We start from the raw sequence: 16,095 nt of genomic DNA, 5'->3' as shown, positions 1-16,095 counted from the left end.
AGATAGGATTAGTGTTGGGGTAAGATTTAAAATTAGTTTAAGATTAGGGTTATATTTAGTTCTATGGAAAATTTTAGAGTTAGAGCCAGAGTTAGGACTATGGTTAGAGCTAGTGTGATAGTTAAAGTTAGGACTATGGATAAGTTTTAGGCCAGGGTTAGGGTTAGGGTTAAGGCAGGGTTAGGTTTAAGTTTTGGTATTAGTGTTAGGGTTATAGTTGGGACTCCGATTAGGATTAAGGTTAATGCTTGAGTTATTATGGCTAAAGTTACGGATAGGATTAGTGATAGTGTTAGAGTTTAGATTGGGTTAAAGCACCATGTTGGGATACAATTAGGATTTTGGCTAAGTATAGAGTTAAGGTAAGGTTATGGTTAAGATGAGGGCCAAATTTAGGGTTAATGCTTTGTCTAGGGATAGAGCTAGTATTAGGCTTCAGAATTTGTTTAAATCTAGGATTAGGTTTAGGGTTAGGGCTAGGACTAAGGCTAGGGCTAGGGCCAGAGTAAGGATTAGGGCTTGGACTGTTATAATTTGGTTTATTTTTATAAAATGAAAAGCAATAAAGACACAGTAATATGAATAGCAATCATATTTTTAAAAATTCCTCCTAATAAATCTAATGTTGATTCTAAAACTGAGGTGAAAGACTGGAATTTAGGTGGATCTACAGAACATGGACTCAGAGACAGACCATATCATACCAAACTGGCTACTGCCTAAAAATAGGTGTTCAATTCCAAGTTTTTAAAGGACATTTTAAAACTAACCAATGGCAGAGATATCTAGGTTAACATATCCCAACTATAATTAAACTAAGGAGAGAATTACTTGGTTACTTCCCAAGAAAATTTAGTAAACTGATTTTAGTTGATCTTTCTTAATATTTGCTCTTCATTATGGTAGTTAAGTTATTTCCTTATGAACCATAAAACATTTGTTGAGGCCGGCGCCGTGGCTTAACAGGCTAATCCTCCACCTTGCGGCGCTGGCACACCGGGTTCTAGTCCTGGTTGGGGCGCTGGATTCTATCCCGGTTGCCTCTCTTCCAGGCCAGCTCTCTGCTATGGCCCGGGAAGGCAGTGGAGGATGGCCCAAGTCCTTGGACCCTGCACCCTAATGGGAGACCAGGAGAAGAACCTGGCTCCTGGCTTCAGATCAGCGCAATGCGCCAGCCGCAGCGGCCATTGGAGGGTGAACCAACGGCAAAAAGGAAGACCTTTCTCTCTGTCTCCCTCTCTCACTATCCACTCTGCCTGTCAAAAAAAAAAAAAAAAAAAGAAATTTAAAACATTTGTTGAACCAGATAAACTAGAAGTTTAAAAGTTTTAAAGTTTAAAAGGTTTGCAGAAAATGGAGTTAAAAGTTTTTTATTTTGTGAATTTTTTTAATCTATGCAGTTTTCTCAAAACGAACATTTCCATGAACTTTTTGAAGCATCTTCATACATCTTAAGATACTCTTCCAGAAAGATATATCAACTCCACTGACTCATGTTACGCATCCACAGGAGTGGAGATGCAATCTGTAGGTTGTATCATCTTGATGTTTCTGTATGCCTTATACCACACAAAGAAGATCCCTGTCTGTCTCTGACAGGATAATATTAATCTTATTCTCCAAGTGGGCACCCAGCATATCACAAAGGTCAGAAAGAAAGTGTCATTCAGTGTTACTGTGTTCACAGAGGATGGCATTTATTCCTTGGGAAGTAGCATCCAGGCCATCATGATAGGACATCCCACCCGTGAGGTACAGGTCTGTTTGCATACCCTGCAGGATGCTGCTCCCAGAACCAGCACACAGGGCCACAGCTTTGACTCGTGATGCTAAGGTCCTTCCTACCCCAAGAGCTATGTAAATATGAGTTAGTTGAAGGTGTCTTTTGATTCGCTCAATCATGGTTGCCAGGGCAACAGATTCATCCAGGATGCATGATCCACCCATTCAGTATGTAGAGCAAAGGCTTCTGCAGTGACAGAATTTCAGTTCTCTGGTAAAGTTATCTGTTTTGAGAGAGCTGAGCCACCACCTGCATCAAAGTTTTCTCAGTACAATTCAAGGCTGATCCTTATTTTTCTCCTCATCAATCCTAGCAGAAAAAGAAGTGACAGGAACACCTTCAACTTCTCTCACTGCAGACACAACTTTGTCCATATCTTGGGTATGGATAATGTTGAATTGTACTCAGTGGGTTCCCTCTATAGGATAGCCATGAGTTTTAGAAGGATATATATGCCTGGATGTGCAGGCTCCAAGCCCTTTGGAAAACTACTTTTTCAATCCCTGTGGTGCAGCATCATAGGCTGTGTGAAGAGAGTAGATGCCAACTCTCTTCTCCAAAGCCCGGAACACCAGGCACTCCTTTCAGGACATCCAGGTAATACACTTTATGTGTAGGAAGATAGGTGGAAGTTAGGAAAAGATGAGATCTGCCTTCTTATGCATAGCCTCCTCCATCACCTGCTCAGTCAAGTCATTGGTCAGGAAGAGTGTATTTATAGTTTGTGGTGGTCTTGGTTCCACCAGCAATCCAACATTGCCCCAACTCTCAGCAGAAGACAGGGATGCAAAGTCATTCAAGGAGGAAATGAGAGCCTTCAGACCCAGAAGGAACAGGAAGAATTGCAGCTTAGAGAATGGACAAACCAGACTGTTATGGGGACCAGGCTTAAGCAAGATGACAACATACAGCAATTGGGCAAAACTCAATTTGAGTCCAGGTACATCTCCATAGCCTTTAATCTGTCTTTTTACATTGGCTTTTGTTTTCTAAATATCATTTTTCAAGTTGTTGTATATTTGGATTTCAGAACAATTTGTAAGATGAATTTTTTAACATGCATTGCCAAAAATGTTCTGGGTGAAGCTAATTGGCAACTTTATTAAGGAGGATTGCTTTCTGTCCACCTAGTGTAAAAATAAAATCAAGTAATGAAAAAATGATTACAAATTTAAAGGCAAAGAAACAGAAAGATTTGAAATTAGTTCTGATAGAAAATGAGGAGTCCAACAAAAATCCCATTATGTTGATTTAACTCATGGCTGGCTTGTACTAATACCATATACAAATAAAAAAGAATGAATGCTGCAGGTTTCATTTGAGATTCGTCAAGTGTGAGGTATTATTTGAACAGTTACAAAGAAGCATTCAAGATGGAGAAGGAACTGTAGTCTAAAGGTCATGGAAGACGTTCATACTGGAAAAAGAAGTGTCTGATTACAGATGGCAAAATCAGTCAGGCAGAATCAGAGATTGGGATGAATGGGAGATTAGAGGGAATAACTAGATGGGTAATGTTAAGGAGAATGCAAATGGTTTCAGGAGGAAAATACAAGAAACCTCAATGGAGTTCTGATAGAAACAGAGAGGAATTACCAGGGGAAAATCATATATAGTACTTTCAAATATGACAAAGAAAAACATTTAAATGGATGTTATGCATTTAGTGTAGTTGTTATGATGCCTATTTTTTTTGACAGGCAGAGTTAGACAGTGGGAGAGAGACACAGGGAGAAAGGTCTTCCTCCCATTGGTTCACCCCCAAATGACCACTAGGGTTGTCACGCTGTACCACTCTGAAGCCTGGAGCCAGGTGCTTCCTCCTGGTCTCCCATGTGGGAGCAGAGGCCCAAGCACTTGAGCCATCCTCCACTGCCTTCCTGAGCTACAGCAGAGATCTGGACTGGAAGAGGAGCAACCAGGACAGAACTGGCACCCCAACCAGGACTAGAACCTGGAGTACTGGTGCCGCAGGCTGAGGATTAGCCTAGTGAGCTACAGTGCTGGCCTATGATGCCTATTAAGATACCCTAGTTCTACTTTAGAGTGCCTGGATGTGACTTCCAGAATCAATTAGTTAGGCTTCTATCACACCTGTGAGAGACTGGGACTACATTTCTGGGTCTTGTATTCAGTCTTGGTCCAGGTCTGGCTGCTGTGGGTGTGGAGGATGAATTAATGCAAAAAAGTGTTCTCTCTACCTATATGTCTCATTCTACCTAGCTCCCTTTCTCTTGAAGGTAAAAATATTTTTTAGACATGACAAAAGATTCAATTAATGCAATGATTAGGGAATAGCCTTTGGCTCTGACTATAATTTATGTTACTAGTAAGTGTTTCAGGGCTTCAATTAAGGCTAATTTGAGTAGGCTAAAGTTCAAATGTATAATAGAATGATTTGCCTGAAAATATAACATTAAAAAGTGTCTGTGCAACCTACATTAATAGACTGAGAGAAATTTATGGAAAATTATTTAAGGCCACACAATAGATTCTGTCCTCCATACACTCCTGGTCTTATCTATATATAAGTACAGGCTCTAAAAAGCTATCGAGATCATACTGTTTTAACAATTCCAAAATAACCTAAATAACCTGTTTATGTTTATTTTTTAAATTTGACAGGTAGAGTAGACAGTGAGAGAGAGAAGTCTTCCTTCTGTTGGTTCAGCCCTCAAATGGCAGCTAATCCTCATCCTAACTAGCTCAATAGCTAATCCTGTGGTGCCAGCACCCTGGGTTCTAGTCCCAGTCAAGATGCTGGATTCTGTCTTGGTTGCTCCTCTTCCAGTCCAGCTCCCTGCTGTGGCCCGGGAGTGCAGTGGAGGATGGCCCAAGTCCTTGGGCCCTGCACCCACATGGAAGACCAGGAGAAGCACCTGGCTTTGGATCAGTGTAGTGTGCAGGCCGCAGCAGCCATTGTGGGGTACACCAATGGAAAAGGAAGACCTTTCTCTCTGTGTCTCACTGTCCACTCTGCCTGTCAAAAAAAAAAAAAAAAAAAAAGAAAGAACTTGTCAGGATAGTTGAAGAAGAGAATACACTTGCTGTTCAAGTGCATATGTAATACTCCCTGCAGAAGAACTTTTGCTAGGTCACAAAAGAGCCTAAATAAAATAAAAGGATACAAATAAAACAATGTTCTATGACCACGGGGATTTATCTTGAATGTCAATAACAGAAGGACATTTGAGAAGTGCACACATATGTGGAAAATAACAACATATTCCTAAATAGAGAGCTATAGAAAATAGATAAAAGTGAAAGTAGAAAATACGAGATGGTAGAAAATGAAAATGAAACATAAAAATAGGATGCAGTTAAAACAGGTTACTAATATGATCCCTCTCAATTTCTATAGCTTTATAAGTAACAAAATGGAAAATTGTGATCACTTTAACTTTGCTATTCATCATTGTGTAGGGTAGTCTGTAAGCAGTTTGTATCTAACAAAAAATGTATTAGTTGCATCAGAAGTCCAGCAGAGGGCAGCAAGAAACCACTAAACAGTGAGTTTGATCCTAAACTCATCCTGGAGGCCCCATATGGTTGGCATCCACCAGGTGATATAGGTGCTGTGCCTACAGTAAATACAAGAGACTGTGCTAAAGAGGCACTATTGCAGCTTTTGGAAGACTTAAAGCTGTTTCCACATGGAGGAAATGATCCTGCACGTGAGCCTTGTTGCAGTCCAGGATGTTTCTCATTTTAAAAAAAATTTTTAGCCGGCGCCGCGGCTCACTAGGCTAATCCTCCGCCTTGCGGCGCCGGCACACCGGGTTCTAGTCCCGGTTGGGGCACCGATCCTGTCCCGGTTGCCCCTCTTCCAGGCCAGCTCTCTGCTGTGGCCAGGGAGTGCAGTGGAGGATGGCCCAAGTTCTTGGGCCCTGCACCCAATGGGAGACCAGGAGAAGCACCTGGCTCCTGCCATCGGATCAGCGCGGTGTGCCGGCCGCAGCGCGCTACCGCGGCGGCCATTGGAGGGTGAACCAACGGCAAAAGGAAGACCTTTCTCTCTGTCTCTCTCTCTCACTGTCCACTCTGCCTGTCAAAAATAAAAAAAATTAAAAAAAATTAAAAAAAAATTAAAAAAAATTTTTATTTGAAAGGCAAGGAGATACAGACACACATAAACAAAGAGAGAAAGAGGGAAAGATAGTGATTTTGCATGCGGTGGAACTGGCCAGGCCAAAGTCAGAAGCTGGTCACTCATCTGATCTCCCATATTGGTGGCAAAGAAATGACTATTGAGCTTGCTGCTTCCGTGGTTGTGCATGTGCAGGGAGCTGGAACAGAATCAGTACTGGGACTTGACCCCAGACACCACATGTATGGGTCTTTAACTACCATGCCAAGTGCTTATTCCCTAGAAGTTTCTCTTAACTAGCAACAGAGAAGCAATCATTTTCTGAGATGTTCTGGGTGGCTTATTTATTTTTTTCATATAAAGTTTAAGGAAAAGTCATGTATCCATCATTGAGTGTTTTAATTGGATGAAGCTACATCAGGCTGTGTTGTTTTTATATATATCCAGGAGTGTTTTGGAGAAAAAATACTGACACAGATACAGAGATTGGCAGATAATGAGTGTGATAACAAATTTATCAGAATTTTGCAGTATAGACTTGGTGAGCACTCACTGCTGGTTTAGTCTGAGGCAAGAGGAAAAGATGTGAGCTCCTATACTAATGCCTTCATTAATTCTCTATGACTGATTTTTTAAATCTGGGGAGAGAGTGTTGAATAGTGGCTCCCTGAAGCCACACTATATTTTTTAGGTTTATTTTATTTATTTGAAAGAAGTACAGAAAGAGGTAGGGAGATCAATAGATAGAAAGATAGATAAATAGATGTGCCTTCTATCCATTAGTTCACTCCCCAAATGGCAACAATATCTGGAGTTTAGTTAATACAAAGCCAGGGGCTTCTCCTGGGTCTCCTATATCAGTACAGGGGCACAGGGACTAGGGCCATCTCCCACTACTTTCCAAGATGCATTACCAGGGAGCTGGATTGGAAGTGGAGTAGCCAGGACCTGAACTGGCTCCCATTTGGGATGCAGATGCTGCAGGCTGGGGCTTTTACCCAGTGCACCACAGCACAAAGCCCAAATCACTCACTAATTTATAACTTCAAAATAATTCTAAATGTCTTCAAAAGCAGAGCTGTTGAAATTAATATAACCATGCCTGGTGCTGTGGTGTCATGGGTAAGCCACCACCTGCAGCACTAGCATTCCATATAAAAGCTGGTTCATATCTCAGCTGTTACACTTTCAATCCTGCTCCCTGTTAATGCACCTGGAAAAGCAACAGAGGATGGCCCAACTGCTTAGGCCCTGCCACACACATGGAAGACACTGATGAAGCTCCTGACTCCTGCCTTCAGACCTGCCCAGCCCAGGCCATTTTGACTATTTGGGGAGTGAGTCAGCAGATGGGAGATCTCTCTCTTTATGACTCTCTCTGTAACTGTGCCATTCAAAAAAATATTTAAAAAAATAAGAAAATTTGGGGGGGGGGGCGGAGCCAAGATGGTGGATAGTGAGGACGTGCGCCAATAGTCTGGAAAATAAAGTTTCATAAAAGTGGAATTACTGTAGCCTCAGGAAAAGACTCAAGAAAAAAACTGCAGAGGAAACGCTTCTGGATCTAGTGGATGTGACACAGAGGACCTACAGGGAGCCCACCGTGTGGAAATCCAACCGCGGGAGATGAGCCACAGAATCTCCCCAGCGCGGGAACGAATGGGAGGTAAGACAAAAGCCTCAGAGACGCGAAACATTAGTGGGGAAAGGCAGAGGCCCCTCCCTCCACTTGAGCAAAACAAAGATCAGGCACCATTTTACATATGTAAAGCAGCAATGAGTACACAAATTCAGTAACTTTGGGTCTAAGGTGAAACTTGAGAACACATTGAGGGCTGCATAAACACTGTGTGTGGTCCCAGGGGTAGTTCAAACGAATACTCACAGAGGCCAGATTTCAACTACCCTCAATTCCACTCAGCCATTCGGAATTACTTCCCAACTGAGTCAAAAAAAAAAAAAAAAAGAGAGAGAGAGATCCAGCAAGGAGCAAGGTGAGTCACTTTTTGCACAGCAAAAACCTGAAGAATCAAGCAGAGCTCTCTGGCCACACCCATCACAGACTCTAAGGATCCATCAGAGCAGACAGCCCACTTAGAGGCAGAGTATAACGAGAAAAAAATCAACACAGCAAAAAAAAAAAAAAATTATCTCCAACATGCCAAACAACAAACATAGAAGCTGAGGTAACAAGAACAAGGAAGACACTATGATGCCCCCAAATGAACAAGACACCCCAATCCAAGATTATGAAGATGAAGAGATAGAGGAAATGCAAGAAGCGGATCTCAAAAAACTGATAAGAACATTAAGAAGTTCTCAAAAACAAATTCTTGAACTACAGAAATCCTCAATGGACAAGATAAAAAATCTCTCTCGTGAAAATGAAATATTAAGGAGGAATCAAAATGAAATGAAACAACTAGTAGAACATGAAACTGTGATAGTGACAAAAAACCACAATGAAATGAAGAACTCAATAGATCAAATGACAAACACATTAGAGAGCCTTAAAAACAGAATGGGTGAAGCAGAAGAGAGAATATCGGAATTAGAAGACAGAGAACAGGAAAGGAAACAGTCAAATCAAAGAAAAGAAGAAGAAATTAGAAATCTAAAAAATATTGTCAGGAATCTACAGGATACTCTTAAAAAACCCAACATTCGGGTTCTAGGAGTTCCTGAAGGCATGGAGAGGGAGAAAGGATTAGAAGGCCTTTTTAGTGAGATCCTAGCAGAAAATTTCCCAGGGTTGGAGAAGGACAGAGGCATCCTAGTACAGGAAGCTCATAGAACCCATAACAAACATGACCAAAAGAGATCCTCACCACGACACGTCGTAATCAAACTCACCACAGTGAAACACAAAGGAAAGATCCTAAAATGTGCAAGAGAGAAACGCCAGATTACTCTCAGAGGATCTCCAATTAGACTCACAGCTGACTTCTCATCAGAAACCCTACAAGCCAGGAGAGAATGGCGAGATATAGCCCAGGTACTAAGAGAGAAAAACTGCCAGCCCAGAATATTATATACTGCAAAGCTCTCATTTGTGAATGAAGGTGAAATAAAGACCTTTCACAGCAAACAGACATTGAAAGAATTTGTCGCCACTCGTCCAGTCCTGCAAAAGATGCTTAAAGATGTGTTACATACAGAAACACAGAAACACGGTCACCAATATGAAAGAAGATAAGGAAGGAAACCTCACACCAAATGATCACAGGAGTGATGGCTTGAACTGTCCAGTTAAAAGACACCGATAGGCTGATTGGGTTAAGGAACAAAACCCATCTTTTTGTTGCTTACAAGAAACTCATCTTTCCAACAATGATCCATACAGGCTGAAAGTGAAAGGCTGGAAAAAGATATACCATGCCAACAGAAATGAAAAAAGAGCGGGCGTAGCCATCTTAATATCGGACAACATAAACTTTACCACAAAAACTGTTAGGAGAGACAAAGAGGGGCACTATTTAATGATTAAGGGATCCATTCAACAGGAAGATATAACGATTATCAATGTATATACACCTAATTACAGGGCACCAGCTTATTTAAAAGACTTGTTAAGGGACTTAAAGGGAGACTTAGACCCCAATACAATAGTACTGGGGGACTTCAATAACTCCACTCTCAGAGATAGACAGATCAACAGGACAGAAGATCAACAAGGAGACAGTAGATTTAAATGACACTATAGCCCAAATGGATCTAACAGATATCTACAGAACATTTCATCCTACATCTAAGGACTTTACATTCTTCTCAGCAGTACATGGAACCTTCTCTAGGATTGACCACATGCAGGGCCATAAAGCAAGTCTCAGCCAATTCAAAAGAATTAGAATCATACCATGCAGCTTCTCAGACCACTAAGGAATGAAATTGGAAATTAGCAACTCAGGAATCCCTAGAGCACGTGCAAACACATGGAGATTGAACAACATGCTCCTGAATGAACAATGGGTCATAGAAGAAATTAAAAGAGAAATCAAAAATTTTCTGGAAGTAAATGAAGATAAAAGCACAACATATCAAAACCTCTGGGATACAACAAAAACAGTGTTAAGAGGAAAGTTTATATCAATAGGTGCCTACATCAAGAAATTGGAAAGGCACCAAATAGATGAGCTTTCAAGTCATCTCAAGGATCTAGAAAATCTGCAGCAAACCAAACCCAAACCCAGTAGGAGAAGAGAAATAATTAAAATCAAAGAAGAAATCAACAGGATTGAATAAAAAAATTACAAAAAATCAGTCAAATGAGGAGCTGTTTTTTTTGGAAAAATAAACAAAATTGACACCCCATTGGCCCAACTATCTAAAAAAAGAAGAGAAAAGACCCAAATCAATAGGATCAGAGATGAAAAGGGAAACGTAACAACAGACACCAAGAAATAAAAAGAATCATCAGAAATTACGACAAGGACTTGTATGCCAGCAAACAGGGAAATCTATAAGAAATGGACAGATTCTTGGACACATACAATCTACCTAAATTGAGCCAGGAAGACATAGAAGGCCTAAACAGACCCATAACTGACACAGAAATTGAAACAGTAATAAAGGCCCTCCCAACAAAGAAAAGCTCAGGTCAGATGGATTCACTGCTGAGTTCTACCAGACATTTAGAGAAGAACTAACTCCAATTCTTCTCAAACTATTCAGAACAATCGAAAAAGAGGGAATCCTCCCAAAATCTTTCTATGAAGCCAGCATTACCTTAATTCCTAAGCCAGAAAAAGATGCAAAATTGAACGAGAATTACAGACCAATATCCCTGATGAACATAGATGCAAAAATCCTCAATAAAATTCTGGCCAATAGAATACAACAACACATCAGAAAGATCATCCACGCAGACCAAGTGGGATTTATCACTGATATGCAGGGATGGTTCAACATTCGCAAAACAATCAACGTAATACACTACATTAACAGACTGCAGAAGAAAAACCATATGATTCTCTCAATAGACGCAGAGAAAGCATTTGATAAAATACAACACCCTTTCATGATGAAAACTCTAACCAAGCTGGGTATGGAAGGAACATTCCTCAATACAATCAAAGCATTATATGAAAAACCCACGGCCAACATCCTATTGAATGGGGAAAAGTTGGAAGCATTTCCGCTGAGATCTGGTACCAGATAGGGATGCCCACTCTCACCACTGCTCTTCAATATAGTTCTGGAAGTTTTGGCCAGAGGTATTAGGCAAGAAAAAGAAATTAAAGGGATACAAATCGGGAAGGAAGAACTCAAACTATCCCTCTTTGCAGATGATATGATTCTTTATTTAGGGGACCCAAAGAACTCTACTAAGAGACTGCTGGAACTCATCGAAGAGTTTGGCAAAGTAGCAGGATATAAAATCAATGCACAAAAATCAACAGCCTTTGTATACACAGGCAATGCCACGGCTGAGGAAGAACTTCTAAGATCAATCCCATTCACAAGAGCTACAAAAACAATCAAATACCTTGGAATAAACTTAACCAAAGACGTTAAAGATCTCTACGATGAAAACTACAAAACCTTAAAGAAAGAAATAGAAGAGGATACCAAAAAATGGAGAAATCTTCCATGCTCATGGATTGGAAGGATCAATATCATCACAATGTCTATTCTCCCCAAAGCAATTTATACATTCAATGCAATACCCATCAAGATCCCGAAGACCTTCTTCTCAGATCTGGAAAAAATGATGCTGAAATTCATATGGAGACACAGAAGACCTCGAATAGCCAAAGCAATCTTGTACAACAAAAACAAAGCCAGAGGCATCACAATACCAGATTTCAGGACATACTACAGGGCAGTTGTTATCAAAACAGCATGGTACTGGTACAGAAACAGATGGATAGACCAATGGAACAGAATAGAAACACCAGAAATCAATCCAAACATCTACAGCCAACTTATATTTGATCAAAGATCCATAACTAATCCCTGGAAGAAGGACAGTCTATTCAATAACCGGTGCTGGGAAAATTGGATTTCCACATGCAGAAGCTTGAAGCAAGACCCATACAAATTACCTTACACAAAAATTCACTCAACATGGATTAAAGACTTAAATCTATGACCCGAAACCATCAAATTATTAGAGAGCATTGGAGAAACCCTGCAAGATATAGGCACAGGCAAAGACTTCCTGGAAAATACTTCAACAGCACAGGCAGTCAAAACCAAAATTAACAATTGGGATTGCATCAAATTGAGAAGTTTCTGTACTTCATAAGAAACAGTCAGGAAAGTGAAGAGGCAATCTACAGAATGGGAAAAAATATTTGCAAACTATACTACAGATAAAGGGTTGATAACCAGAATCTACAAAGAAATCAAGAAAATCCACAACACAAAACAAACAACCCACTTAAGAGATGGGCCAAGGACCTCAATAGACATTTTTCGAAAGAGGAAATCCAAATGGCCAACAGACACATGAAAAAATGTTCAAGATCACCAGCAATCAGGGAAATGCAAATCAAAACCACAATGAGGTTCCATCTCACCCCGGTGAGAATGGCTCACATTCAGAAATCTACCAACAGCAGATGCTGGAGAGGATGTGGGGAAAAAGGGACACTAATCCACTGTTGATGGGAATGCAAACTGGTTAAGCCACTATGGAAGTCAGTCTGGAGATTCCTCAGAAACCTGAACATAACCCTACCATACAACCCAGCCATCCCACTCCTTGGAATTTACCCAAAGGAAATTAATTTGGCAAATAAAAAAGCCATTTGCACATTAATGTTTATTGCAGCTCAATTCACAATAGCTAAGACCTGGAACCAACCCAAATGCCCAAAAACAGTAAACTGGATAAAGAAATTATGGGACATGTACTCCATAGAATACTATACAGCAGTAAGAAAGAACAAAGCCTGGTCATTGCAACTAGATGGAGCAATCTGGAAAACATCATGCTGATTGAATTAAGCCAGTCCCAAAGAGACAAATATCATTTGTTTTCCCTGATTGGTGACAACTAACTGAGCACCAAAGGGGAAACCTGTTAAGTGAAATGGACACTATAAGAAACAATGACCTGATCAGCTCTTGTCCTGACTCAAGATGTACAATGTAATACTTTATCCTTTTTAGTATTTGTTGTTGTTGTTGTTGTTCTAGTACTAGTGGTTGAACTCTGTAATTAACACACAATTATTCTTAGGTGTTTAAATTGTAACTGAAAAGTGATCCCTGTTAAATTTCAGAGTGGAAAAAGAGAGGGAGGAGATGTACAATTTGGGACATGCTCAATCGGACTTGCCCCAAATGATGGAGTTAGAAATGTGCCAGGGGATTCCAATACAATCCCATCAAGGAGGCATGTACCAATGCCATCTCACTAGTCCAAGTGATCAATTTCAGTTCACATTCGATGACTTGGATAGCTCTAAGAATCAAAGGGATCACACAAACAAGACAAGGGTCTGCTAATACTAACTGATAGAATCAAAAAGGGAGAGAAGGATCCAACATGGGAAGTGGGATACACAGCAGACTCATAGAATGGCAGATGTCCTTAACAACACTCTGGCCTCAGAATCAGCCCTTAAGGCTTTTGGATCTGGCTGAAGAGCCCATGAGAATATTGTAGGCATGGAAAGCCAAGATACCATGGAAAAAAAAAAGACCTAAATGAAAGATCTCTGTGAGTGAGATCCCAGTGGAAAGAATGGGGCCATCAAAGGAGGTACCTTTCTCTGAAGGGAGGAGAGAACTTCCACTTTGACTGTGACCCTATCGGAATAAGATCAAAGTCAGCACATTCTAAAGGCTTCCATAGCCCTGACAACTCATGACTAGAGCCTAGGGAGATTACTGACGCCATGAACAGGAGTGTCAAATTGTTAAGTCAGCAACAGGAGTCACTGTGTACTTACACCCCATGTGGGATCTGTCCTTAACGTGTTGTCTTGTGTGAAGTGATGCTATAACTAGTACTGAAACAGTATTTTTACACTTTGTGTTTATGTGTGTGTACAAACTGATGAGGTCTTTACTAATTATATACTGAATCGATCTTCTGTATATAAAGATAATGTGAAATGAAAAAAAACAACCTGGTGTTAAATTGGAAATGTCATAGAATATTAATTAATTTAAAAAATTATGTAGGATTTCTGTCTTTAATGTGCTGTACACTCTTATTTAATGCTATAACTAGTACTCCAATGGTAGTTTATTCACTTTGTGTTGCTATATGGGCAAACTGTTAAAATCTTTACCTAATATATACTAAACTGATCTTCTGTATATAAAGAGAATTGAAAATGAATGATGATGTGATTGGAAGGGGAGAGTGAGTGGGTAAGGGGAGAGTTGCGGGTGGGAGGGAAGTTATGGGAGGTGGGAAGCCATTGTAACCCATAAGCTGTACTTTGGAAATTTATATTCATTAAATAAAAGTTTAATAAATGAAAAAAAGAATAATAAATGCAAGCATGTACTCACTGTAAAAAAATAAGAAAATTTATGTCAAGCTAGGATATGTCATTTGTACACAAACCTTAATGTTTTAACTTCTTACTTTCCTGTATTTATTAGAAACAAACTTTCAAATAACTTTTAAGATAACTCCTGGGAGTATCTTTTCATTTATCTAGTTTTCCAAATTTTTGGCAAAGAAATGTCAGTTTTCCTTATTTTCAGTAGAGGGAATTATTATTAGTAGGATTTGTTACAGAAGTTATGTTGCCGCTTGGGACACCCACATTACCTACAAGAGTGCCTATAATAGAGTCCTGGCTCTTCTCCTAATTCCATCATCCTGCTAATGTGCACCCTTGTGGGTTAAAGTACTTAGATTCATGCCATCCATGAGAGAGCCCTAGAATGAGTTCTTGGTGCCTCACTTTGGCCTCACTAAGCTCCAACTATTGTGGGCATTTGGGGACTAAACCAGCAGATAGGTCATCTCTGCTCTCCTGTTCAATCTATCTGGAATTCAAAGAAAAATTAGTTTAAAAGTATAAGGGAATGGGATTTGGCATAATGATTGGAGCACTCTTGAGAAACCTATCTTTTATGTCAGCATGCCTGGGTTCAAATCCCATCTCTGCCCTTATTGCAGGACATACATCCAATCTGATTGGTGGTGTTTCTATAGAACCCCTAACCTGTATATACTTGCCCAACACACAGTAAGCCAATCACTGACTTTGGTGTGGTGGAGTAAAGAAGCATTTATTTTTTTTTTATTTAATGAATATAAATTTCCAAAGTACAGCTTATGGATTACAAAGGCTCCTCCCCTTTCCCGCTCCCTTTCCCCTTCCATTCACATCAAGATTCATTTTCAATTCTCTTTATATACAGAAAATCAGTTTAGTATATATAAAGATTTCAACAGTTTGCCCTCACATAACAACACAAAGTGAAAAACTACCGTTGGAGTACTAGTTATAGCATTAAATAACAGTGTACATCACATTAATGACAGAGATCCTGCATGATATTTTTTAAAAAGATTGATTACTTTTCTATGTAATTTCCAATTTAACACCACTTTTTTTTTTTCATTTTCAATTACCTTTATATACAGAAGATCGAGAAGCTGGGCTTCAGTTAATCTGAGAGTTTACATACAGTTGGTAGTTATTTGCTTTTCCCAGACTGGGATATTTCCTTACCTAGATGTGGAACTCCCCTAAATAAACCCATCCAGACAATATTGGACAGCAGGGTTTTTTTTTCTGTTGGAGAAACAGATCACTTCTGTGTGCAGTGATTAGAGACTTGTCAGGCCAGCTGTGTCACTCCCTCAATTCAGTGAATTATTTTTGGTACAGTATGGGTAAAGACACCTTGGTCTGTGGGAGACAGAAAAGATGCTTGGTCCTGCTTTTGTTCTATAGGGGTTTTGTTTTAGATGTTTTTATTTTTTGTTATTCCTCCATCCTTAGGGAAAAGGGACAATGACTCGTCAGACTGCTTCATGAAATTTGTGGGGGTAATGTGGGGGTATTTTAAGGATGAAAGGAGAGGAGGTTGTAGGCATTTCTTTTATTTATTCATTTTCTTACTTAATAGTTAACACAGAGAGATAGGGAGAGAGAGATCTTCCATCTGCTGTGCTGGTTCACTTCCCCAGGTGACTGCATCAGCCGGGGGCACATGTACTTGGGTCATCTTCCTCTGCTTTTGCAAGGCCATTAGCAAGGTGTTGAATGCTCAGTCCCTTATGTAAATTTGCTGGGTGAACCAA

At 40.0% G+C, this 16,095-nt stretch overlaps 1 pseudogene; it reads right to left on the bottom strand.

Moving 5' to 3' along the window:
- Positions 1-1,560: 1,560 nt before the first annotated feature.
- LOC133764803 (NIF3-like protein 1) lies at positions 1,561-2,690 on the bottom strand (annotated as a pseudogene).
- Between the last annotated feature and the right edge of the window lie 13,405 nt (positions 2,691-16,095).

Source organism: Lepus europaeus, chromosome 7 (genome assembly GCF_033115175.1).
Source record: "Lepus europaeus isolate LE1 chromosome 7, mLepTim1.pri, whole genome shotgun sequence".
Lineage (NCBI taxonomy): Eukaryota > Metazoa > Chordata > Mammalia > Lagomorpha > Leporidae > Lepus > Lepus europaeus.
This window is presented reverse-complemented; position numbering and strand designations above follow the sequence as displayed.